Source organism: Lissotriton vulgaris, chromosome 12, assembly GCF_964263255.1.
Source record: "Lissotriton vulgaris chromosome 12, aLisVul1.2, whole genome shotgun sequence".
Classification (NCBI taxonomy): Eukaryota; Metazoa; Chordata; class Amphibia; order Caudata; family Salamandridae; genus Lissotriton; species Lissotriton vulgaris.
In genome coordinates, this window is record NC_141700.1 from 445018368 (window position 1) to 445046250 (window position 27883).

The 27883-nt window shown below is 35.3% G+C and overlaps 8 non-coding genes across 8 annotated transcripts; all 8 read right to left on the bottom strand.

The window, feature by feature from the left end:
• Positions 1 to 2547: 2547 nt before the first annotated feature.
• Positions 2548 to 2621, bottom strand: TRNAI-AAU (transfer RNA isoleucine (anticodon AAU)). The gene has a single exon. It is a non-coding gene; the product is annotated as a tRNA-Ile (tRNA).
• A 7698-nt stretch (positions 2622 to 10319) lies between these two features.
• TRNAI-AAU (transfer RNA isoleucine (anticodon AAU)) lies at positions 10320 to 10393 on the bottom strand. Its single transcript has one exon. It is a non-coding gene; the product is annotated as a tRNA-Ile (tRNA).
• Positions 10394 to 14632: 4239 nt separating this feature from the next.
• On the bottom strand, positions 14633 to 14706 carry TRNAI-AAU (transfer RNA isoleucine (anticodon AAU)). The gene has a single exon. It is a non-coding gene; the product is annotated as a tRNA-Ile (tRNA).
• Positions 14707 to 17222: 2516 nt separating this feature from the next.
• On the bottom strand, positions 17223 to 17296 carry TRNAN-AUU (transfer RNA asparagine (anticodon AUU)). The gene has a single exon. It is a non-coding gene; the product is annotated as a tRNA-Asn (tRNA).
• A 790-nt stretch (positions 17297 to 18086) lies between these two features.
• On the bottom strand, positions 18087 to 18160 carry TRNAI-AAU (transfer RNA isoleucine (anticodon AAU)). The gene has a single exon. It is a non-coding gene; the product is annotated as a tRNA-Ile (tRNA).
• A 7749-nt stretch (positions 18161 to 25909) lies between these two features.
• On the bottom strand, positions 25910 to 25983 carry TRNAI-AAU (transfer RNA isoleucine (anticodon AAU)). Its single transcript has one exon. It is a non-coding gene; the product is annotated as a tRNA-Ile (tRNA).
• A 789-nt stretch (positions 25984 to 26772) lies between these two features.
• Positions 26773 to 26846, bottom strand: TRNAI-AAU (transfer RNA isoleucine (anticodon AAU)). The gene has a single exon. It is a non-coding gene; the product is annotated as a tRNA-Ile (tRNA).
• Positions 26847 to 27635: 789 nt separating this feature from the next.
• TRNAI-AAU (transfer RNA isoleucine (anticodon AAU)) lies at positions 27636 to 27709 on the bottom strand. The gene has a single exon. It is a non-coding gene; the product is annotated as a tRNA-Ile (tRNA).
• Between the last annotated feature and the right edge of the window lie 174 nt (positions 27710 to 27883).

The window sequence follows — 27883 nt, forward strand, 5'->3', positions numbered from 1 at the left end:
TAGCACCACGCTCTAACCATCTGAGCTAAAAAGCCGTTTTGCCCAAATTCCTGGAAGTCCAGCATGTGAAGAACTGCTAATGATAGTTAACCCGGGAGATTTGGATAGCTGAATTTCAGAGGTTTACCATGAAATTATAAATATATAATATCAACATGAAGAAATTAATATGACTTTAAAAAAATTACAATACAAAAGAGATTTTCATACTTAGTGTTAGAACTTAGAACCATTAATCTTTTTTCCATGTGTTTTAGCAATAAATAACAATTCATCACCTATATGCAATTGATTCATCTAATCGTTCTATCAGCTTCCCCTCAAAGGAAATATAGACATACACATGATACAGAAGAAAATAAATCTATTTTCAACATTAAAGGAGCATCAAGTATTGGCTTGGAGACTGATTGAAGGTATGTCCTTGACATTTTTAACTTTATGCTCTAAAGACTAAACTAATAGGCTCAATAAATATATAGCATACCATTGAAGAAATAGCAGATGATGAAGTGCTATTGATTGTTAACCCGGGATAGTTGGAAAGCTTATATTCAGCTGTTTACATTCATACTATCTTTATATTTTATCAACAAGACAAAACAAAAACTGACCTCAATAAATTGCAATCAATAAGAGTTTAAGTTACTTGGCGTTAGAACTTAGAACCATTAATAGATATTCCAGGAGCTTTCAGAATAATAATTAATTCTACAACTATATCAAATGTATTTATCCAATCCTTCAAGCAGTGTTTGATCCAAGGTGATAAACAGTCAAAAATGAGACACAAGAAAAATTAATCTTTTTTCAAACAATTAAACTTGTCCTGTACAGGGATCGAACCTGTGACCTTGGCGTTATTAGCACCACGCTCTAACCATCTGAGCTAACAGGCCATTTTGCACAATTTCCTGGAAGTCCAGCATATGAAGAAGTGCTAATGATAGTTAACCTGGGAGATTTGGAAAGCTTAATTTCAGTGGTTTACCATGAAGTTATAAATATATAATATCAACATGAAGAAACTAATATGACTTTAAAAAAATTACAATACAAAAGAGATGTTCATACTTAGTGTTAGAACTTAGAACCATTAATGTTTTTTCCATGTGTTTTAGCAATAAATAACAATTCATCACCTATATGCAATTGATTCATTTAATCATTCTATCAGCTTCCCCTCAAAGAAAATATAGAGATACACATGATACAGAAGAAAATACATCTATTTTCAACATTAAAGGAGCATCAAGTATTGGCTAGGAGATTGATTGAAAGTATGTCCTTGGCATTTTTAACTTTATGCTCTAAAGACTAAACTAATAGGATCACTAAATATATAGCATACTATTGAAGAAATAGCAGATGATGAAGTGCTACCGATTGTTAACCCGGGATAGTTGGAAAGCTTATATTCAGCTGTTTACATTCATACTATCTTTATATTTCATCAACAAGACGAAACATAAATGACCTCAATAAATTGCAATAAATAAGAGATTTAGTTACTTGGCGTTAGAACTTAGAACCATTAATAGATATTTCAGGAGCTTTCAGAATAATAATTAATTCTACAACTATATCAAATGTATTCATCCAATCCTCCAAGCAGCGTTTGATCCAAGGTGATAAACAGTCAAAAATGAGACACAAGAAAAATTAATCTTTTTTCAAACAATTAAACTTGGCCTGTACAGGGATCGAACCTGTGACCTTGGCGTTATTAGCACCACGCTCTATCCATCTGAGCTAACAGGCCATTTTGCATAAACTCCTGGAAGTCCAGCATATGAAGAAGTGCTAATGATAGTTAACCCGGGAGATTTGGAAAGCTTAATTTCAGAGGTTTACCATGAACTTATAAATATATATTTTCAACATGAAGAAACTAATATGACTTTAAAAAAATTACAATACAAAAGAGATTTTCATACTTAGTGTTAGAACTTAGAACCATTAATGTTTTTTCCATGTGTTTTAGCAATAAATAACAATTCATCACCTATATGCAATTGATTCAACTAATCGTTCTATCAGCTTCCCCTCAAAGGAAATATAGACATACACATGATACAGAAGAAAATACATCTATTTTCAACATTAAAGGATCAAGTATTGGCTTGGAGACTGATGAAAATATGTCCTTGGCATTTTTTACTTTTTGCTCTAAAGACTAAACTAATAGGCTCACTAAATATATAGCATACTATTGAAGAAATAGCAGATGATGAAGTGCTACTGATTGTTAACCCGGGATAGTTGGAAAGCTTATATTCAGCTGTTTACATTCATACTATCTTTATATTTCATCAACAAGACAAAACAAAAATGACCTCAATGAATTGCAATAAATAAGAGATTTAGTTACTTGGAGTTAGAACTTAGAACCATTAATAGATATTCCAGGAGCTTTCAGAATAATAATTAATTCTACAACTATATCAAATGTATTCATCCAATCCTTCAAGCAGTGTTTGATTCAAGGTGATAAACAGTCAAAAATGAGACACAAGAAAAATTACTCTTTTTTCAAACAATTAAACTTGGCCTGTACAGGGATCGAACCTGTGACCTTGGCGTTATTAGCACCACGCTCTAACCATCTGAGCTAACAGGCCATTTTTCACAAATTCCTGGAAGTCCAGCATGTGAAGAAGTGCTAATGATAGTTAACCCTGGAGATTTGGAAAGCTTAATTTCAGAGGTTTACCATGAAATTATAAATATATAATACCAACATGAAGAAACTAATATGACTTTAAAAAAATTACAATACAAAAGAGATTTTCATACTCAGTGTTAGAACTTAGAACCATTAATGTTTTTTTCCATGTGTTTTAGCAATAAATAACAATTCATCACCTATATGCAATTGATTCATCTAATCATTCTATCAGCTTCCCCTCAAAGGAAATATAGACATACACATGATACAGAAGAAAATACATCTATTTTCAACATTAAAGGAGCATCAAGTATTGGCTTGGAGACTGATTGAAGGTATGTCCTTGGCATTTTTAACTTTATGCTCTAAAGACTAAACTAATAGGCTCAATAAATATATAGCATACCGTTGAAGAAATAGCAGATGATGAAGTGCTATCGATTGTTAACCCGGGATAGTTGGAAAGCTTATATTCAGCTGTTTACATTCATACTATCTTTATATTTCATCAACAAGACAAAACAAAAATGACCTCAATAAATTGCAATAAATAGAAGATTTAGTTACTTGGCGTTTGAACTTAGAACCATTAATAGATATTCCAGGAGCTTTCAGAATAATAATTAATTCTACAACTATATCAAATGTATTCATCCAATCCTTCAAGCAGCGTTTGATCCAAGGTGATAAACAGTCAAGAATGAAACACAAGAAATATTAATCTTTTTTCAAACAATTAAACTTGGCCTGTACATTGATCGAACCTGTGACCTTGGTGTTATTAGCACCACGCTCTAACCATCTGAGCTAACAAGCCGTTTTGCCCAAATTCCTGGAAGTCCAGCATGTGAAGAACTGCTAATGATAGTTAACCCGGGAGATTTGGATAGCTGAATTTCAGAGGTTTACCATGAAATTATAAATATATAATATCACCATGAAGAAACTACTATGACTTTAAAAAAATTAAAACACAAAAGAGATTTTCATACTTAGTGTTAGAACTTAGAACCATTAACCTTTTTTCCATGTGTTTTAGCAATAAATAACAATTCATCACCTATATGCAATTGATTCATCTAATCGTTCTATCAGCTTCCCCTCAAAGGAAATATAGACATACACATGATACAGAAGAAAATACATCTATTTTCAACATTAAAGGAGCATCAAGTATTGGCTTGGAGACTGATTGAAGGTATGTCCTTGGCATTTTTAACTTTATGCTCTAAAGACTAAACTAATAGGCTCAATAAATATATAGCATACCATTGAAGAAATAGCAGATGATGAAGTGCTATTGATTGTTAACCCGGGATAGTTGGAAAGCTTATATTCAGCTGTTTACATTCATACTATCTTTATATTTTATCAACAAGACAAAACAAAAATGACCTCAATAAATTGCAATAAATAAGAGTTTGAGTTACTTGGCGTTAGAACTTAGAACCATTAATAGATATTCCAGGAGCTCTCAGAATAATAATTAATTCTACAACCATATGAAATATATTCATCCAATCCTTCAAGCTCCGTTTGATCCAAGGTGATAAACAGTCAAAAATGAGACACAAGAAAAATGTATCTTTTTACAAACAATTAAACTTGGCCTGTACAGGGATCGAACCTGTGACCTTGACGTTATTAGCACCACGCTCCAACCATCTGAGCTAACAGGCCGTTTTGCATGAATAGCTGGAAGTCCAGCATATGAAGAAGTGCTAATGATAGTTAACCCGGGAGATTTGGAAAGCTTAATTTCAGAGGTTTACCATGAAGTTATAAATATATAATATCAACATGAAGAAACTAATATGACTTTAAAAAAATCACAATACAAAAGAAATTTTCATACTTAGTGTTAGAACTTAGAACCATTAATGTTTTTTCCATGTGTTTTAGCAATAAATAACAATTCATCACCTATATGCAATTGATTCATTTAATCATTCTATCAGCTTCCCCTCAAAGAAAATATAGAGATACACATGATACAGAAGAAAATACATCTATTTTCAACATTAAAGGAGCATCAAGTATTGGCTAGGAGACTGATTGAAAGTATGTCCTTGGCATTTTTAACGTTATGCTCTAAAGACTAAACTAATAGGCTCACTAAATATATAGCATACTATTGAAGAAATAGCAGATGATGAAGTGCTACCGATTGTTAACCCGGGATAGTTGGAAAGCTTATATTCAGCTGTTTACATTCATACTATCTTTATATTTCATCAACAAGACAAAACAAAAATGACCTCAATAAATTGCAATAAATAAGAGATTTAGTTACTTGGCGTTAGAACTTAGAACCATTAATAGATATTTTAGGAGCTTTCCGAATAATAATTAATTCTACAACTATATCAAATGTATTCATCCAATCCTCCAAGCAGCGTTTGATCCAAGGTGATAAACAGTCAAAAATGAGACACAAGAAAAATTAATCTTTTTTCAAACAATTAAACTTGGCCTGTACAGGGATCGAACCTGTGACTTTGGCATTATTAGCACCACGCTCTAACCATCTGAGCTAACAGGCCATTTTTCATAAATTCCTGGAAGTCCAGCATATGAAGAAGTGCTAATGATAGTTAACCCGGGAGATTTGGAAAGCTGAATTTCAGAGGTTTACCATGAACTTATAAATATATATTATCAACATGAAGAAACTAATATGACTTTAAAAAAATTACAATACAAAAGAGATTTTCATACTTAGTGTTAGAACTTAGAACCATTAATGTTTTTTCCATGTGTTTTAGCAATAAATTACAATTCATCACCTATATGCAATTGATTCATTTAATCATTCTATCAGCTTCCCCTCAAAGGAAATATAGAGATACACATGATACAGAAGAAAATACATCTATTTTCAACATTAAAGGAGCATCAAGTATTGGCTTGGAGACTGATTGAAAGTATGTCCTTGGCATTTTTACCTTTATGCTCTAAAGACTAAACTAATAGGCTCACTAAATATATAGCATACTATTGAAGAAATAGCAGATGATGAAGTGCTACTGATTGTTAACCCGGGATAGTTGGAAAGCTTATATTCAGCTGTTTACATTCATACTATCTTTATATTTCATCTACAAGACAAAACAAAAATGACCTCAATGAATTGCAATAAATAAGAGATTTAGTTACTTGGAGTTAGAACTTAGAACCATTAATAGATATTCCAGGAGCTTTCAGAATAATAATTAATTCTACAACTATATCAAATGTATTCATCCAATCCTTCAAGCAGTGTTTGATCCAAGGTGATAAACAGTCAAAAATGAGACACAAGAAAAATTACTCTTTTTTCAAACAATTAAACTTGGCCTGTACAAGGATCAAACCTGTGACCTTGGCGTTATTAGCACCACGCTCTAACCATCTGAGCTAACAGGCCATTTTGCATAAACTCCTGGAAGTCCAGCATATGAAGAAGTGCTAATGATAGTTAACCCGGGAGATTTGGAAAGCTTAATTTCAGAGGTTTACCATGAACTTATAAATATATCTTTTCAACATAAAGAAACTAATATGACTTTAAAAAAATTACAATACAAAAGAGATTTTCATACTCAGTGTTAGAACTTAGAACCATTAATGTTTTTTTCCATGTGTTTTAGCAATAAATACCAATTCATCACCTATATGCAATTGATTCATCTAATCATTCTATCAGCTTCCCCTCAAAGGAAATATAGACATACACATGATACAGAAGAAAATACATCTATTTTCAACATTAAAGGAGCATCAAGTATTGGCTTGGAGACTGATTGAAGGTATGTCCTTGGCATTTTTAACTTTATGCTCTAAAGACTAAACTAATAGGCTCAATAAATATATAGCATACCGTTGAAGAAATAGCAGATGATGAAGTGCTATCGATTGTTAACCCGGGATAGTTGGAAAGCTTATATTCAGCTGTTTACATTCATACTATCTTTATATTTCATCAACAAGACAAAACAAAAATGACCTCAATAAATTGCAATAAATAGAAGATTTAGTTACTTGGCGTTTGAACTTAGAACCATTAATAGATATTCCAGGAGCCTTCAGAATAATAATTAATTCTACAACTATATCAAATGTATTCATCCAATCCTTCAAGCAGCGTTTGATCCAAGGTGATAAACAGTCAAGAATGAAACACAAGAAAAATTAATCTATTTTTAAACAATTAAACTTGGCCTGTACAGGGATCGAACCTGTGACATTGGCGTTATTAGCACCACGCTCTAACCATCTGAGCTAACAAGCCGTTTTGCCCAAATTCCTGGAAGTCCAGCATGTGAAGAACTGCTAATGATAGTTAACCCGGGAGATTTGGATAGCTGAATTTCAGAGGTTTACCATGAAATTATAAATATATAATATCCACATGAAGAAACTAATATGACTTTAAAAAAATTACAATACAAAAGAGATTTTCATACTTAGTGTTAGAACTTAGAACCATTAATCTTTTTTCCATGTGTTTTAGCAATAAATAACAATTCATCACCTATATGCAATTGATTCATCTAATCGTTCTATCAGCTTCCCCTCAAAGGAAATATAGACATACACATGATACAGAAGAAAATAAATCTATTTTCAACATTAAAGGAGCATCAAGTATTGGCTTGGAGACTGATTGAAGGTATGTCCTTGACATTTTTAACTTTATGCTCTAAAGACTAAACTAATAGGCTCAATAAATATATAGCATACCATTGAAGAAATAGCAGATGATGAAGTGCTATTGATTGTTAACCCGGGATAGTTGGAAAGCTTATATTCAGCTGTTTACATTCATACTATCTTTATATTTTATCAACAAGACAAAACAAAAACTGACCTCAATAAATTGCAATCAATAAGAGTTTAAGTTACTTGGCGTTAGAACTTAGAACCATTAATAGATATTCCAGGAGCTTTCAGAATAATAATTAATTCTACAACTATATCAAATGTATTTATCCAATCCTTCAAGCAGTGTTTGATCCAAGGTGATAAACAGTCAAAAATGAGACACAAGAAAAATTAATCTTTTGTCAAACAATTAAACTTCGCCTGTACAGGGATCGAACCTGTGACCTTGGCGTTATTAGCACCACGCTCTAACCATCTGAGCTAACAGGCCATTTTGCACAATTTCCTGGAAGTCCAGCATATGAAGAAGTGCTAATGATAGTTAACCTGGGAGATTTGGAAAGCTTAATTTCAGTGGTTTACCATGAAGTTATAAATATATAATATCAACATGAAGAAACTAATATGACTTTAAAAAAATTACAATACAAAAGAGATGTTCATACTTAGTGTTAGAACTTAGAACCATTAATGTTTTTTCCATGTGTTTTAGCAATAAATAACAATTCATCACCTATATGCAATTGATTCATTTAATCATTCTATCAGCTTCCCCTCAAAGAAAATATAGAGATACACATGATACAGAAGAAAATACATCTATTTTCAACATTAAAGGAGCATCAAGTATTGGCTAGGAGATTGATTGAAAGTATGTCCTTGGCATTTTTAACTTTATGCTCTAAAGACTAAACTAATAGGATCACTAAATATATAGCATACTATTGAAGAAATAGCAGATGATGAAGTGCTACTGATTGTTAACCCGGGATAGTTGGAAAGCTTATATTCAGCTGTTTACATTCATACTATCTTTATATTTCATCTACAAGACAAAACAAAAATGACCTCAATGAATTGCAATAAATAAGAGATTTAGTTACTTGGAGTTAGAACTTAAAACCATTAATAGATATTCCAGGAGCTTTCAGAATAATAATTAATTCTACAACTATATCAAATGTATTCATCCAATCCTTCAAGCAGTGTTTGATCCAAGGTGATAAACAGTCAAAAATGAGACACAAGAAAAATTACTCTTTTTTCAAACAATTAAACTTGGCCTGTACAAGGATCAAACCTGTGACCTTGGCGTTATTAGCACCACCCTCTAACCATCTGAGCTAACAGGCAATTTTGCATAAACTCCTGGAAGTCCAGCATATGAAGAAGTGCTAATGATAGTTAACCCGGGAGATTTGGAAAGCTTAATTTCAGAGGTTTACCATGAACTTATAAATATATATTTTCAACATAAAGAAACTAATATGACTTTAAAAAAATTACAATACAAAAGAGATTTTCATACTCAGTGTTAGAACTTAGAACCATTAATGTTTTTTTCCATGTGTTTTAGCAATAAATACCAATTCATCACCTATATGCAATTGATTCATCTAATCATTCTATCAGCTTCCCCTCAAAGGAAATATAGACATACACATGATACAGAAGAAAATACATCTATTTTCAACATTAAAGGAGCATCAAGTATTGGCTTGGAGACTGATTGAAGGTATGTCCTTGGCATTTTTAACTTTATGCTCTAAAGACTAAACTAATAGGCTCAATAAATATATAGCATACCGTTGAAGAAATAGCAGATGATGAAGTGCTATCGATTGTTAACCCGGGATAGTTGGAAAGCTTATATTCAGCTGTTTACATTCATACTATCTTTATATTTAATCAACAAGACAAAACAAAAATGACCTCAATAAATTGCAATAAATAGAAGATTTAGTTACTTGGCGTTTGAACTTAGAACCATTAATAGATATTCCAGGAGCTTTCAGAATAATAATTAATTCTACAACTATATCAAATGTATTCATCCAATCCTTCAAGCAGCGTTTGATCCAAGGTGATAAACAGTCAAGAATGAAACACAAGAAAAACTAATCTTTTTTCAAACAATTAAACTTGGCCTGTACAGGGATCGAACCTGTGACATTGGCGTTATTAGCACCACGCTCTAACCATCTGAGCTAAAAAGCCGTTTTGCCCAAATTCCTGGAAGTCCAGCATGTGAAGAACTGCTAATGATAGTTAACCCGGGAGATTTGGATAGCTGAATTTCAGAGGTTTACCATGAAATTATAAATATATAATATCAACATGAAGAAACTAATATGACTTTAAAAAAATTACAATACAAAAGAGATTTTCATACTTAGTGTTAGAACTTAGAACCATTAATCTTTTTTCCATGTGTTTTAGCAATAAATAACAATTCATCACCTATATGCAATTGATTCATCTAATCGTTCTATCAGCTTCCCCTCAAAGGAAATATAGACATACACATGATACAGAAGAAAATAAATCTATTTTCAACATTAAAGGAGCATCAAGTATTGGCTTGGAGACTGATTGAAGGTATGTCCTTGACATTTTTAACTTTATGCTCTAAAGACTAAACTAATAGGCTCAATAAATATATAGCATACCATTGAAGAAATAGCAGATGATGAAGTGCTATTGATTGTTAACCCGGGATAGTTGGAAAGCTTATATTCAGCTGTTTACATTCATACTATCTTTATATTTTATCAACAAGACAAAACAAAAACTGACCTCAATAAATTGCAATCAATAAGAGTTTAAGTTACTTGGCGTTAGAACTTAGAACCATTAATAGATATTCCAGGAGCTTTCAGAATAATAATTAATTCTACAACTATATCAAATGTATTTATCCAATCCTTCAAGCAGTGTTTGATCCAAGGTGATAAACAGTCAAAAATGAGACACAAGAAAAATTAATCTTTTGTCAAACAATTAAACTTGGCCTGTACAGGGATCGAACCTGTGACCTTGGCGTTATTAGCACCACGCTCTAACCATCTGAGCTAACAGGCCATTTTGCACAATTTCCTGGAAGTCCAGCATATGAAGAAGTGCTAATGATAGTTAACCTGGGAGATTTGGAAAGCTTAATTTCAGTGGTTTACCATGAAGTTATAAATATATAATATCAACATGAAGAAACTAATATGACTTTAAAAAAATTACAATACAAAAGAGATGTTCATACTTAGTGTTAGAACTTAGAACCATTAATGTTTTTTCCATGTGTTTTAGCAATAAATAACAATTCATCACCTATATGCAATTGATTCATTTAATCATTCTATCAGCTTCCCCTCAAAGAAAATATAGAGATACACATGATACAGAAGAAAATACATCTATTTTCAACATTAAAGGAGCATCAAGTATTGGCTAGGAGATTGATTGAAAGTATGTCCTTGGCATTTTTAACTTTATGCTCTAAAGACTAAACTAATAGGATCACTAAATATATAGCATACTATTGAAGAAATAGCAGATGATGAAGTGCTACTGATTGTTAACCCGGGATAGTTGGAAAGCTTATATTCAGCTGTTTACATTCATACTATCTTTATATTTCATCTACAAGACAAAACAAAAATGACCTCAATGAATTGCAATAAATAAGAGATTTAGTTACTTGGAGTTAGAACTTAAAACCATTAATAGATATTCCAGGAGCTTTCAGAATAATAATTAATTCTACAACTATATCAAATGTATTCATCCAATCCTTCAAGCAGTGTTTGATCCAAGGTGATAAACAGTCAAAAATGAGACACAAGAAAAATTACTCTTTTTTCAAACAATTAAACTTGGCCTGTACAAGGATCAAACCTGTGACCTTGGCGTTATTAGCACCACCCTCTAACCATCTGAGCTAACAGGCCATTTTGCATAAACTCCTGGAAGTCCAGCATATGAAGAAGTGCTAATGATAGTTAACCCGGGAGATTTGGAAAGCTTAATTTCAGAGGTTTACCATGAACTTATAAATATATATTTTCAACATAAAGAAACTAATATGACTTTAAAAAAATTACAATACAAAAGAGATTTTCATACTCAGTGTTAGAACTTAGAACCATTAATGTTTTTTTCCATGTGTTTTAGCAATAAATACCAATTCATCACCTATATGCAATTGATTCATCTAATCATTCTATCAGCTTCCCCTCAAAGGAAATATAGACATACACATGATACAGAAGAAAATACATCTATTTTCAACATTAAAGGAGCATCAAGTATTGGCTTGGAGACTGATTGAAGGTATGTCCTTGGCATTTTTAACTTTATGCTCTAAAGACTAAACTAATAGGCTCAATAAATATATAGCATACCGTTGAAGAAATAGCAGATGATGAAGTGCTATCGATTGTTAACCCGGGATAGTTGGAAAGCTTATATTCAGCTGTTTACATTCATACTATCTTTATATTTCATCAACAAGACAAAACAAAAATGACCTCAATAAATTGCAATAAATAGAAGATTTAGTTACTTGGCGTTTGAACTTAGAACCATTAATAGATATTCCAGGAGCTTTCAGAATAATAATTAATTCTACAACTATATCAAATGTATTCATCCAATCCTTCAAGCAGCGTTTGATCCAAGGTGATAAACAGTCAAGAATGAAACACAAGAAAAACTAATCTTTTTTCAAACAATTAAACTTGGCCTGTACAGGGATCGAACCTGTGACATTGGCGTTATTAGCACCACGCTCTAACCATCTGAGCTAAAAAGCTGTTTTGCCCAAATTCCTGGAAGTCCAGCATGTGAAGAACTGCTAATGATAGTTAACCCGGGAGATTTGGATAGCTGAATTTCAGAGGTTTACCATGAAATTATAAATATATAATATCAACATGAAGAAACTAATATGACTTTAAAAAAATTACAATACAAAAGAGATGTTCATACTTAGTGTTAGAACTTAGAACCATTAATCTTTTTTCCATGTGTTTTAGCAATAAATAACAATTCATCACCTATATGCAATTGATTCATCTAATCGTTCTATCAGCTTCCCCTCAAAGGAAATATAGACATACACATGATACAGAAGAAAATAAATCTATTTTCAACATTAAAGGAGCATCAAGTATTGGCTTGGAGACTGATTGAAGGTATGTCCTTGACATTTTTAACTTTATGCTCTAAAGACTAAACTAATAGGCTCAATAAATATATAGCATACCATTGAAGAAATAGCAGATGATGAAGTGCTATTGATTGTTAACCCGGGATAGTTGGAAAGCTTATATTCAGCTGTTTACATTCATACTATCTTTATATTTTATCAACAAGACAAAACAAAAACTGACCTCAATAAATTGCAATCAATAAGAGTTTAAGTTACTTGGCGTTAGAACTTAGAACCATTAATAGATATTCCAGGAGCTTTCAGAATAATAATTAATTCTACAACTATATCAAATGTATTTATCCAATCCTTCAAGCAGTGTTTGATCCAAGGTGATAAACAGTCAAAAATGAGACACAAGAAAAATTAATCTTTTTTCAAACAATTAAACTTGTCCTGTACAGGGATCGAACCTGTGACCTTGGCGTTATTAGCACCACGCTCTAACCATCTGAGCTAACAGGCCATTTTGCACAATTTCCTGGAAGTCCAGCATATGAAGAAGTGCTAATGATAGTTAACCTGGGAGATTTGGAAAGCTTAATTTCAGTGGTTTACCATGAAGTTATAAATATATAATATCAACATGAAGAAACTAATATGACTTTAAAAAAATTACAATACAAAAGAGATGTTCATACTTAGTGTTAGAACTTAGAACCATTAATGTTTTTTCCATGTGTTTTAGCAATAAATAACAATTCATCACCTATATGCAATTGATTCATTTAATCATTCTATCAGCTTCCCCTCAAAGAAAATATAGAGATACACATGATACAGAAGAAAATACATCTATTTTCAACATTAAAGGAGCATCAAGTATTGGCTAGGAGATTGATTGAAAGTATGTCCTTGGCATTTTTAACTTTATGCTCTAAAGACTAAACTAATAGGATCACTAAATATATAGCATACTATTGAAGAAATAGCAGATGATGAAGTGCTACCGATTGTTAACCCGGGATAGTTGGAAAGCTTATATTCAGCTGTTTACATTCATACTATCTTTATATTTCATCAACAAGACGAAACATAAATGACCTCAATAAATTGCAATAAATAAGAGATTTAGTTACTTGGCGTTAGAACTTAGAACCATTAATAGATATTTCAGGAGCTTTCAGAATAATAATTAATTCTACAACTATATCAAATGTATTCATCCAATCCTCCAAGCAGCGTTTGATCCAAGGTGATAAACAGTCAAAAATGAGACACAAGAAAAATTAATCTTTTTTCAAACAATTAAACTTGGCCTGTACAGGGATCGAACCTGTGACCTTGGCGTTATTAGCACCACGCTCTATCCATCTGAGCTAACAGGCCATTTTGCATAAACTCCTGGAAGTCCAGCATATGAAGAAGTGCTGATGATAGTTAACCCGGGAGATTTGGAAAGCTTAATTTCAGAGGTTTACCATGAACTTATAAATATATATTTTCAACATGAAGAAACTAATATGACTTTAAAAAAATTACAATACAAAAGAGATTTTCATACTTAGTGTTAGAACTTAGAACCATTAATGTTTTTTCCATGTGTTTTAGCAATAAATAACAATTCATCACCTATATGCAATTGATTCAACTAATCGTTCTATCAGCTTCCCCTCAAAGGAAATATAGACATACACATGATACAGAAGAAAATACATCTATTTTCAACATTAAAGGATCAAGTATTGGCTTGGAGACTGATGAAAATATGTCCTTGGCATTTTTTACTTTTTGCTCTAAAGACTAAACTAATAGGCTCACTAAATATATAGCATACTATTGAAGAAATAGCAGATGATGAAGTGCTACTGATTGTTAACCCGGGATAGTTGGAAAGCTTATATTCAGCTGTTTACATTCATACTATCTTTATATTTCATCAACAAGACAAAACAAAAATGACCTCAATGAATTGCAATAAATAAGAGATTTAGTTACTTGGAGTTAGAACTTAGAACCATTAATAGATATTCCAGGAGCTTTCAGAATAATAATTAATTCTACAACTATATCAAATGTATTCATCCAATCCTTCAAGCAGTGTTTGATTCAAGGTGATAAACAGTCAAAAATGAGACACAAGAAAAATTACTCTTTTTTCAAACAATTAAACTTGGCCTGTACAGGGATCGAACCTGTGACCTTGGCGTTATTAGCACCACGCTCTAACCATCTGAGCTAACAGGCCATTTTTTACAAATTCCTGGAAGTCCAGCATGTGAAGAAGTGCTAATGATAGTTAACCCGGGAGATTTGGAAAGCTTAATTTCAGAGGTTTACCATGAAATTATAAATATATAATACCAACATGAAGAAACTAATATGACTTTAAAAAAATTACAATACAAAAGAGATTTTCATACTCAGTGTTAGAACTTAGAACCATTAATGTTTTTTTCCATGTGTTTTAGCAATAAATAACAATCCATCACCTATATGCAATTGATTCATCTAATCATTCTATCAGCTTCCCCTCAAAGGAAATATAGACATACACATGATACAGAAGAAAATACATCTATTTTCAACATTAAAGGAGCATCAAGTATTGGCTTGGAGACTGATTGAAGGTATGTCCTTGGCATTTTTAACTTTATGCTCTAAAGACTAAACTAATAGGCTCAATAAATATATAGCATACCGTTGAAGAAATAGCAGATGATGAAGTGCTATCGATTGTTAACCCGGGATAGTTGGAAAGCTTATATTCAGCTGTTTACATTCATACTATCTTTATATTTCATCAACAAGACAAAACAAAAATGACCTCAATAAATTGCAATAAATAGAAGATTTAGTTACTTGGCGTTTGAACTTAGAACCATTAATAGATATTCCAGGAGCTTTCAGAATAATAATTAATTCTACAACTATATCAAATGTATTCATCCAATCCTTCAAGCAGCGTTTGATCCAAGGTGATAAACAGTCAAGAATGAAACACAAGAAAAATTAATCTTTTTTCAAACAATTAAACTTGGCCTGTACATTGATCGAACCTGTGACCTTGGCGTTATTAGCACCACGCTCTAACCATCTGAGCTAACAAGCCGTTTTGCCCAAATTCCTGGAAGTCCAGCATGTGAAGAACTGCTAATGATAGTTAACCCGGGAGATTTGGATAGCTGAATTTCAGAGGTTTACCATGAAATTATAAATATATAATATCACCATGAAGAAACTACTATGACTTTAAAAAAATTACAACACAAAAGAGATTTTCATACTTAGTGTTAGAACTTAGAACCATTAATCTTTTTTCCATGTGTTTTAGCAATAAATAACAATTCATCACCTATATGCAATTGATTCATCTAATCGTTCTATCAGCTTCCCCTCAAAGGAAATATAGACATACACATGATACAGAAGAAAATACATCTATTTTCAACATTAAAGGAGCATCAAGTATTGGCTTGGAGACTGATTGAAGGTATGTCCTTGGCATTTTTAACTTTATGCTCTAAAGACTAAACTAATAGGCTCAATAAATATATAGCATACCATTGAAGAAATAGCAGATGATGAAGTGCTATTGATTGTTAACCCGGGATAGTTGGAAAGCTTATATTCAGCTGTTTACATTCATACTATCTTTATATTTTATCAACAAGACAAAACAAAAATGACCTCAATAAATTGCAATAAATAAGAGTTTGAGTTACTTGGCGTTATAACTTAGAACCATTAATAGATATTCCAGGAGCTCTCAGAATAATAATTAATTCTACAACCATATGAAATATATTCATCCAATCCTTCAAGCTCCGTTTGATCCAAGGTGATAAACAGTCAAAAATGAGACACAAGAAAAATGTATCTTTTTACAAACAATTAAACTTGGCCTGTACAGGGATCGAACCTGTGACCTTGGCGTTATTAGCACCACGCTCCAACCATCTGAGCTAACAGGCCGTTTTGCATGAATAGCTGGAAGTCCAGCATATGAAGAAGTGCTAATGATAGTTAACCCGGGAGATTTGGAAAGCTTAATTTCAGAGGTTTACCATGAAGTTATAAATATATAATATCAACATGAAGAAACTAATATGACTTTAAAAAAATCACAATACAAAAGAAATTTTCATACTTAGTGTTAGAACTTAGAACCATTAATGTTTTTTCCATGTGTTTTAGCAATAAATAACAATTCATCACCTATATGCAATTGATTCATTTAATCATTCTATCAGCTTCCCCTCAAAGAAAATATAGAGATACACATGATACAGAAGAAAATACATCTATTTTCAACATTAAAGGAGCATCAAGTATTGGCTAGGAGACTGATTGAAAGTATGTCCTTGGCATTTTTAACTTTATGCTCTAAAGACTAAACTAATAGGCTCACTAAATATATAGCATACTATTGAAGAAATAGCAGATGATGAAGTGCTACCGATTGTTAACCCGGGATAGTTGGAAAGCTTATATTCAGCTGTTTACATTCATACTATCTTTATATTTCATCAACAAGACAAAACAAAAATGACCTCAATAAATTGCAATAAATAAGAGATTTAGTTACTTGGCGTTAGAACTTAGAACCATTAATAGATATTTTAGGAGCTTTCCGAATAATAATTAATTCTACAACTATATCAAATGTATTCATCCAATCCTCCAAGCAGCGTTTGATCCAAGGTGATAAACAGTCAAAAATGAGACACAAGAAAAATTAATCTTTTTTCAAACAATTAAACTTGGCCTGTACAGGGATCGAACCTGTGACTTTGGCGTTAATAGCACCACGCTCTAACCATCTGAGCTAACAGGCCATTTTTCATAAATTCCTGGAAGTCCAGCATATGAAGAAGTGCTAATGATAGTTAACCCGGGAGATTTGGAAAGCTGAATTTCAGAGGTTTACCATGAACTTATAAATATATATTATCAACATGAAGAAACTAATATGACTTTAAAAAAATTACAATACAAAAGAGATTTTCATACTTAGTGTTAGAACTTAGAACCATTAATGTTTTTTTCCATGTGTTTTAGCAATAAATAACAATTCATCACCTATATGCAATTGATTCATTTAATCATTCTATCAGCTTCCCCTCAAAGGAAATATAGAGATACACATGATACAGAAGAAAATACATCTATTTTCAACATTAAAGGAGCATCAAGTATTGGCTTGGAGACTGATTGAAAGTATGTCCTTGGCATTTTTACCTTTATGCTCTAAAGACTAAACTAATAGGCTCACTAAATATATAGCATACTATTGAAGAAATAGCAGATGATGAAGTGCTACTGATTTTTAACCCGGGATAGTTGGAAAGCTTATATTCAGCTGATTACATTCATACTATCTTTATATTTCATCAACAAGACAAAACAAAAATGACCTCAATGAATTGCAATAAAGAAGAGATTTAGTTACTTGGAGTTAGAACTTAGAACCATTAATAGATATTCCAGGAGCTTTCAGAATAATAATTAATTCTACAACTATATCAAATGTATTCATCCAATCCTTCAAGCAGTGTTTGATCCAAGGTGATAAACAGTCAAAAATGAGACACAAGAAAAATTACTCTTTTTTCAAACAATTAAACTTGGCCTGTACAGGGATCGAACCTGTGACCTTGGCGTTATTAGCACCACGCTCTAACCATCTGAGCTAACAAGCCATTTTGCCCAAATTCCTGGAAGTCCAGCATGTGAAGAACTGCTAATGATAGTTAACCCGGGAGATTTGGATAGCTGAATTTCAGAGGTTTACCATGAAATTATAAATATATAATATCAACATGAAGAAACTAATATGATTTTAAAAAAATTACAATACAAAAGAGATTTTCATACTTAGTGTTAGAACTTAGAACCATTAATGTTTTTTCCATGTGTTTTAGCAATAAATAACAATTCATCACCTATATGCAATTGATTCATCTAATCGTTCTATCAGCTTCCCCTCAAAGGAAACATAGACATACACATGATACAGAAGAAAATACATCTATTTTCAACATTAAAGGAGCATCAAGTATTGGCTTGGAGACTGATTGAAGGTATGTCCTAGGCATTTTTAACTTTATGCTCTAAAGACTAAACTAATAGGCGCAATAAATATATAGCATACCATTGAAGAAATAGCAGATGATGAAGTGCTATCGATTGTTAACCCGGGATAGTTGGAAAGCTTATACTCAGCTGTTTACATTCATACTATCTTTATATTTCATCAACAAGACAAAACAAAAATGACATCAATAAATTGCAATAAATAAGAGTTTAAGTTACTTGGCGTTACAACTTAGAACCATTAATAGATATTCCAGGAGCCTTCAGAATAATAATTAATTCTACAACTATATCAAATGTATTTATCCAATCCTTCAAGCAGTGTTTGATCCAAGGTGATAAACAGTCAAAAATGAGACACAAGAAAAATGAATCTTTTTTCAAACAATTAAACTTGGCCTGTACGGGGGGAAGATGGCGGCCGTGACAAGCGGCTGAGCGGCAGCGCCAGACACAGTGCACAGTGCGGTGATGCTGTGATTATAGATGCCATCATCTCTTTGAGCATTAGGACGGTGAATATACTGGTGTTACACTGACCGGCTGGACATATGGACACATGGAGCAAAGCTAATGCCATAGGAGATAGATAGACATGAAGTCATAACAACCTTCAAAGCGACGAGGGAACGAGGGAACGAAAGTTGCATTTCAGCATTTCAGCGGCCGCGGCAAAGCGGCAAAAGTTCACCCGGTGTTTACCTTTTGTGATCGTGACGGGATCAATGGTGCTTGTCGGTGATCTCCACGCCGTGTTGCTCCGCATGGGTCTGCAGCGGCGCCTGGCTGAGGCTTCGTTTGGAGGAGGGCTGGCGCAAGGCAGGGCTCGCGGAGCTCGCGGAGCCCGGAGGCGGAGCCGATCGGAGCCGGCGAGACTTGGGAAACGGAGCAGAGACGGCAGAAACGGCAGAAACAGCGGAAACGGCGGCAGCAGCTCGGTCAGACCCTATAGACTCATCAGTCACGTCAGGTTGGTGAAAGGAGGTGGAGGGGGTCACCGCAGCGGAGTAACAGTTACAGTTACAGTTAAGGTGAGGCAGAGGGTTTCTCTCCTCATAATATTGGCACTATCTATGGCTCCTAAAAGCAATACTGGGGGCAAGACAAAAAAGAAAGGCACGGCTGATGGTGGCAGCGCAGACAATGCTCTAGGCTCAGACTCTATGGCAAATACCGAGGTGGAAGGTCCTGCATTGGAAGCCGGATTAGGGCGGGCAAAACCTTTACAGCCCGTAGGACAGAACACCCCTAAAGAAATGCGTCCACCCTCAGCCAGAACCCGACAAGCTACAGCCACAGCGACTGTCAGCGTGGTGGAAATGCTGAATCGGAATGAAAGAAAAAAAAATTGAAGGACAGTGAGTTAGTTTTGGCAGCCTCGGCGTCTGGATTACCGGGGTCATCTTCACTACCCGTTCTATCTCTTTTACCTGAGTTGCTTTCTCCACCAACACCAGCCATTATCTCAGAAGTGGATCCAGGTACAACTCTTGCACCGCAACCAGTCGCACTATTAGTCCCGAATCCGCAGCAGCAGCAGTTACAGCAGACTCATCCGCAGGCACTGTTCCCCCAGTCAACTCAGGTGGAGGAAGCTGGGGAGGCTGCCGCAAGCAGGGACATGATCCAGACGATTCAATCAGAGTCTCTAATGGCTGAATTGAGGACTGATGATTTTGGAGCCGCCGGCAGCACTGAGGCTATCACCTCAGTATCCTCACAATGTGCGACGAACCTCCCATTGAACCTCCCATTGAACCTCCCAACAGAAGAGTTAGCAGCCCCACCAGCCAACATTGTGGGCAATCAAGGAGGTTCAACAACAGCCGAGATATGCACTGCCCTAGAGGTACATAGGGGTCTACCTGCCGACTCTACAGCTAGTACAATTCACCTTGGGGTCACACATGGTGAGGCGGAAAAAGAAAAGACCCCCAGCGAGTGCTTCTTCTCTGTCACAGAGGAGGCCAACTGGTCAGAGGATGATGATGACGAGCCACATAGCTCAGATATCGATGGTAGTAATCCGGAGACAGAGAGCGACAGTGAGGCAGGACTACCGTCATCTATTATCAAAAACGTGCCCCCCCAAAGGGACCACACTGCACTCACGTGGGACCACTCTCCTACGACATCTTTGCAAGGGAGCGCTAACCTGGCCACGGGTGATATAAGGCACAACGATACGGCGCAGTTGTCAATGATGGCGATGATGGAATCAATCCAACAGGGGATAACGGCACACAGAGAAGAAACCCGTTCAGACAGTCTTAAATCCCAAGCTGCAATAAGAAAAATGAAAGCAGTGGTTAGAAAGATGTCAAAAGCCTGGGTAAACGTTGGAGACAGGGTCTCAAATCTAGAGGAGAGGGTAGTCGCCACTGAAGCTGAGGCGGCCGCAGCCACAAATAAAGTCGAAACACTGGGAGCTCAAGCTATCGACATCCAGTGGAAGCTGGAGGACTTGGAGAATCGGCAAAGAAGGAACAATCTCAGGGTCCTGGGCATTCCAGAAGGGGCCGAGGGTCAGGATGCCAAAATGTTCATTGTTAAAATATTCGAGAAAGCCTTTCCAGATATTGCCGGATGGAACTGGACCACTGAAATACAGAGAGCACACAGGACACCCTTCAGACTGAGAAAAAACGCTAGAGAAGGGGATAAGCCTAGAGCGATCCTAATCTATATAGGCAATTTTCTTCTTCGCCAGTCCATTGCAGAGAAAGCCAGGCCAGACGCTAAAAGAACCTTTGAAGGAGGGTCCTTCTTTGTCAGGCCGGATTTCTGCCATACCACCGTGGAACGCCGATGGCGATTAAGACAATTAATCAAACCATTCCATAATAAAGGAGTGCAGATCTATCTCATCAATCCAGCTCAGTTGAAGATAATCCATCTAGGAAAGGCTATATACTTTTCCTCGGAAATTAAGGCTAAGGAGTTCCTAGACTCTCTATAGTATGTTATATTACTAATGGCAATCAACAAAGGCTAAGGCTTTAATTTATGTCACTGGTTGAAGTCTTGGGGTTAGTTTGGTCTAAGCCTAAGTTTGAATTTCATAAATTTCATAAAGGGAAATGTGTCACGTTATGGAGATTTGTGGGTACACATAAGGTTTAAGGTCGAAGTTTGGATTTATTGATTGCACTGTGTCCAGCGTAGGGCCACACCCATCACACGCACAGACAAGTCTGCGCGCCTCACCAGGGAGTACGTTGGGATTGGGGGGGAGGGGAGGGGGGGCAACCTCGAGGGAGGGGGGGGAGGGGGAGGGCGAAACCAAAGCAAAAAGAAAGTTCATGCAATAAACATGTCTATTGATATATGGGAGTTGTTGAAAGTGGATAAACTTGTTGATGTCAGATTTAGGATAAAAAGTGACTGGTTAGTATGTTGGCTCGTCTCTCTTCAGGGATATGTCAAGGATTAAGATAATCAGTCTCAATATAGGAGGACTGAATGATTGGAAAAAGAGGGAAAAATTTGAGGAGTATGTCAAATTAATCAGGGCCGATATTCTGTGTATACAAGAGACTCACCTACCATGGAAAAAGAAATATTGGCTGAACATAAGGGGGTATGAAATTTTGTCTTGTTCCTCACAGACCTCAACCATCAGGGGGGTCGCCATATTAGGCCGGGTAGGACTGGGAGGTGCTAGAAAATCAAAAGCTGATCCGTTGGGAAGATGGGCAATTTGTGAATTAAAATTAGGCATCACTCTATGCTCAGTATACGGGTCTAATCTGGACGATCCAGGGGTGATGGATCACATTGAACGGGAGCTTACTAACTGGCCAGCACCCATGGTATTTTGCGGTGATCTTAATATCTCAGCCAACTTTACAGGTAACACCCCATATAGCGGTCGTAAGCCTAGAGTATTTAGGGCAGTGTCCTCTATATTGCACTCTTATGGCCTGAAGGATGTCTGGGGTAACCAAAAGAAAAATGATCCGGGATTTACATACTTTTCACACCCATTTAATAAATACACAAAATTGGATTATATTTTTGTCTCAGCCACACAATATAGTAATGTCGAAATTTCAATGCTGCCAAAACTAATCTCGGACCATAATCCTCTTGTTTTGAATTTTTCTATCACCAAACCAGGGGAAAAAATGAGGCCATGGTCTTTTGACAGGAAACTACTAGTGGATAGCGACTATTTAAAACATATGAAGGAGTGGTCCAAGTCCTTTTTTGATGCTAATAGATATAGCGCTTCCCGCGGTATGGTCTGGGATAGTTTTAAGGCTGGTCTAAGAGGGGAGACTATTAGCTTCTCTGCACGGCTTTGGAAAAAAATGAAGGGGGATAGGGAATGTCTTTTGGTTAAACTGGTGAAGGCAGAGGAGCAACACAGGAGGGATGTCTGTCATGAGAGCCAGGGGTCACAGAGCCTAGAGAGCCTAAATACTATAAAAGCAGATATTCAGCGACATTTAGCAAAGAAGGCTGCAGAAGAATATCAGACCCGTAGATTAGGCATGTATGAAACAGGCGAGAATGCTGGCAGGGCTCTAGCGCTTCGGATAAGACAGGCCACCTCAAAAAATATTATTACTGAGATCAAAGAGGGCGAGCAGATGTATACAAAACCAATAGAAATTATAGAGGTCTTTAGGCGATTCTATCAGGTCCTCTATAAGGAGGAGGCAGATACAGCACATCCTGGTATTAATTGGCAGGATACAGGTCTTAATCTGACGTCCAATGAGAGGGAATCCTTAGAACAGGAAATTTCTATGGAGGAGCTTCTCCAGGCACTAAAAGATCTTTCTGCTGGTAAGGCAGCAGGGCCCGATTTTATACCTCTTGAAGTTTATAAATGCCTGAGGGAAGAAACGGCCCCTCTCTTGCTAGATCTATTTAATGGGGTTATCAACACAGGTATTATACCTGAATCCTGGACTAAAACCAATATCGTTGTCTTTCATAAAAAGGGCAAACCCAAGGAGAGCCCGGGCTCCTATCGGCCTATATCACTAATTAATAGCGATAATAAACTTTACGCTAAAATATTGGCCTCACGGATGGGTAGGATCATTGCGGGCCTTGTCTCTCCCTGGCAGCATGGCTTTATCCCTGGCAGAGGTACCACCGACCATATCAAAAGAGCCATAACTTTGTTTGACTTGCATGCTCGGGGGGAGGGGGGGATCGCGATGATCCTCCTCGACGCAGAGAAAGCGTTCGACCGGGTCAGGTGGAGCTTTCTCTGGGAAGTATTGGTCGGCAAAGGATTTGGTCCCCGTTTTCTTCAGGGTATTAAGGCCATGTATCACAATCCAATAGCTAGCATTCAGTCAATGGGCGAGGCCTCCAACCCTATTCAGATTTCAAGAGGGACGAGACAAGGGTGTCCGTGCTCACCCATCCTATTTGCACTTTATATCGATCCCCTGATTTGCCGCATTATGAGCAATATTAATATTAAACCAATTATCATCAATGGTCTTGAAACCAAAATCCTCGCATATGCGGACGACATAGCTATCACCACTGTTGATCCAGCTAGTGCTATGAGAGAAATAATCAACATCACCTCTGATTTTGGGAATGTCTCTGGATATAGACTTAATGTGGCAAAAACACAGGTATTATGCTCAAACCAAATAGCTAAATTGGATGATAGATATGTGGATTCGGTAGTATATCTGGGAATCACAATTAATACCCAGATACAGGAAATCATTAAAGATAACTTCTCACCACTACTGTTGAAAATGAAACAGGACCTAAAAAGAATCGATACTCTACACTTATCAATTATAGGTAGGGCCAATGTCATTAAAATGGCAATGTTCCCAAAAATCCTATATAAGTTTAGGTCAATCCCCTTCAAAATAGACGATATCCTGATCAGGGAGATGGAGGCTATTTTTATGAACTTCCTTTGGCAATACGGTAAGGTGAGGAGATCAATTAAATTTATGTCTCTACCCCAGGAACAGGGAGGATTGGGTATACCTAACTTAAAATTATATCACTGGTCTTGTCTCCTCACTGATATGGCTATACTTTTTTTCCCTGCTGATACAATACATTCCCAGTGTACTATCCCATCCATATACCAGTTAGTACTAGGAAATGAGGCGTATGGTATACTGTTAAGGAACTATGATAAACGTTTTTTCAAATCCCCAGGCTACAAAATATTGGAAGATATCCGGGTGGTATGGCTGGCAATACAAAAGAACCAGAGTATTCCTAAGTTTAATAAACATACTCTTCTTTGGAAATCAGGGTTATTCCCGCATTTAAGCAGAGATGGTTCTTGGAGACACTGGGAAATGCAGGGAATCACTACATTGGGTCAAGTTATGGTAAAGAATGTTCTGAGGCCTCTTGAACTCCTAAAGACACGATATTCACTTCAAGGCCCTCAAGATTTCAAATATATACAATTGACTAACACAATTAAATCCAAAAGACCTGTGATAGATATATCAAAAGAATGTATACTATTAGATTATTTGAAGGGTGGCGGTCGCCGTATAAGGAAAATATATGCAATATTCTGGGGAACTCTGCCGGATGATATGCTCAAGACAGAGGCTACCTGGGCTGGGAAACTGAACGATCCCGATATTGATCTGGATAGAGCCATCCTTATGGATAAAAGGTTTTTACGCTCATCAAACCTAAGAGCACAGCATTTTAAAACCCTATTTAACTTATACTATACACCGGCAAAACTGTATGATTGGGGTAAGAGAGTGGATAACAACTGTCCTAGATGTGGTAAGGGCCCTGCGGATCTGCCTCACATGTTTTGCAGCTGTGAAAAGCTAGGGCCAATTAAGAACGAAATTGCAAAGTTTTTAGAGGGGCTGCTAGCTGTCAAGATCGATCTATCCCCTACACTTTTAATATTCGGGTTTGACGCCAAACAGGGTTTAAGCATCGAGGCTGAGGCACTTGTGTTTTTAGCAATAGCTGTTTTTAGAATATTAATTGCTGCTGCATGGAAAGACTCTGATGCCCCATCCTTTCAGATGTGGATCTGCAGGCTGCTCGGGATTCATAACATCGAATCGGAGCTGTATGCACTGAAGGGAGTGAAATCCAGGGATATGGGGCTAAGGTTGTGGTCGCCCGTTGCAGCATGGAGGCGGTCGAAAATTACGTGCCTCAGTTCTTAGTACCTATGTAGAAATTCCCTCCTGTCCTCCACAGATATATTATCACTCTTCCTACATTATCAGTTTTTCTTACCTGTTTTTAATATCTTTGATGTATACTTATTTTGTCTCTATGTATTAATGTGTTTTTCTTGTATTTATTGGATATACTATTGTCATGAACTTTCAATAAAAAAAATAAAAAAAAAATAAAAATAAACTTGGCCTGTACAGGGATCGAACCTGTGACCTTGGCGTTATTAGCACCACGCTCTAACCATCTGAGCTAACAGGCCGTTTTGCACAATTTCCTGGAAGTCCAGCATATGAAGAAGTGCAAATGATAGTTAACCCGGGAGATTTGGAAAGCTTAATTTCAGAGGTTTACCATGAAGTTATAAATATATAATATCAACATGAAGAAACTAATATGACTTTAAAAAAATTACAATACAAAAGAGATGTTCATACTTAGTGTTAGAAGTTAGAACCATTAATGTTTTTTCCATGTGTTTTAGCAATAAATAACAATTCATCACCTATATGCAATTGATTCATTTAATCATTCTATCAGCTTCCCCTCAAAGGAAATATAGAGATACACATGATACAGAAGAAAATACATCTATTTTCAACATTAAAGGAGCATCAAGTATTGGCTAGGAGACTGATTGAAAGTATATCCTTGGCATTTTTAACTTTATGCTCTAAAGACTAAACTAATAGGCTCACTAAATATATAGCATACTATTGAAGAAATAGCAGATGATGAAGTGCTACCGATTGTTAACCCGGGATAGTTGGAAAGCTTATATTCAGCTGTTTACATTCATACTATCTTTATATTTCATCAACAAGACAAAACAAAAATGACCTCAATAAATTGCAATAAATAAGAGATTTAGTTACTTGGCGTTAGAACTTAGAACCATTAATAGATATTTTAGGAGCTTTCCGAATAATAATTAATTCTACAACTATATCAAATGTATTCATCCAATCCTCCAAGCAGCGTTTGATCCAAGGTGATAAACAGTCAAAAATGAGACACAAGAAAAATTAATCTTTTTTCAAACAATTAAACTTGGCCTGTACAGGGATCGAACCTGTGACCTTGGCGTTATTAGCACCACGCTCTAACCATCTGAGCTAACAGGCCATTTTGCATAAACTCCTGGAAGTCCAGCATATGAAGAAGTGCTAATGATAGTTAACCCGGGAGATTTGGAAAGCTTAATTTCAGAGGTTTACCATGAACTTATAAATATATATTATCAACATGAAGAAACTAATATGACTTTAAAAAAATTACAATACAAAAGAGATTTTCATACTTAGTGTTAGAACTTAGAACCATTAATGTTTTTTCCATGTGTTTTAGCAATAAATAACAATTCATCACCTATATGCAATTGATTCATTTAATCATTCTATCAGCTTCCCCTCAAAGGAAATATAGACATACACATGATACAGAAGAAAATACATCTATTTTCAACATTAAAGGAGCATCAAGTATTGGCTTGGAGACTGATTGAAGGTATGTCCTTGGCATTTTTAACTTTATGCTCTAAAGACTAAACTAATAGGCTCAATAAATATATAGCATACCATTGAAGAAATAGCAGATGATGAAGTGCTATTGATTGTTAACCCGGGATAGTTGGAAAGCTTATATTCAGCTGTTTACATTCATACTATCTTTATATTTCATCAACAAGACAAAACAAAAATGACCTCAATAAATTGCAATAAATAAGAGTTTAATTTACTTGGCATTAGAACTTAGAACCATTAATAGATATTCCAGGAGCTTTCAGAATAATAATTAATTCTACAACTATATCAAATGTATTTATCCAATCCTTCAAGCAGTGTTTGATCCAAGGTGATAAACAGTCAAAAATGAGACACAAGAAAAATTAATCTTTTTTCAAACAATTAAACTTGGCCTGTACAGGGATCGAACCTGTGACCTTGGCGTTATTAGCACCACGCTCTAACCATCTGAGCTAACAGGCCGTTTTGCACAATTTCCTGGAAGTCCAGCATATGAAGAAGTGCTAATGATAGTTAACCTGGGAGATTTGGAAAGCTTAATTTCAGAGGTTTACCATGAAGTTATAAATATATAATATCAACATGAAGAAACTAATATGACTTTAAAAAAATTACAATACAAAAGAGATGTTCATA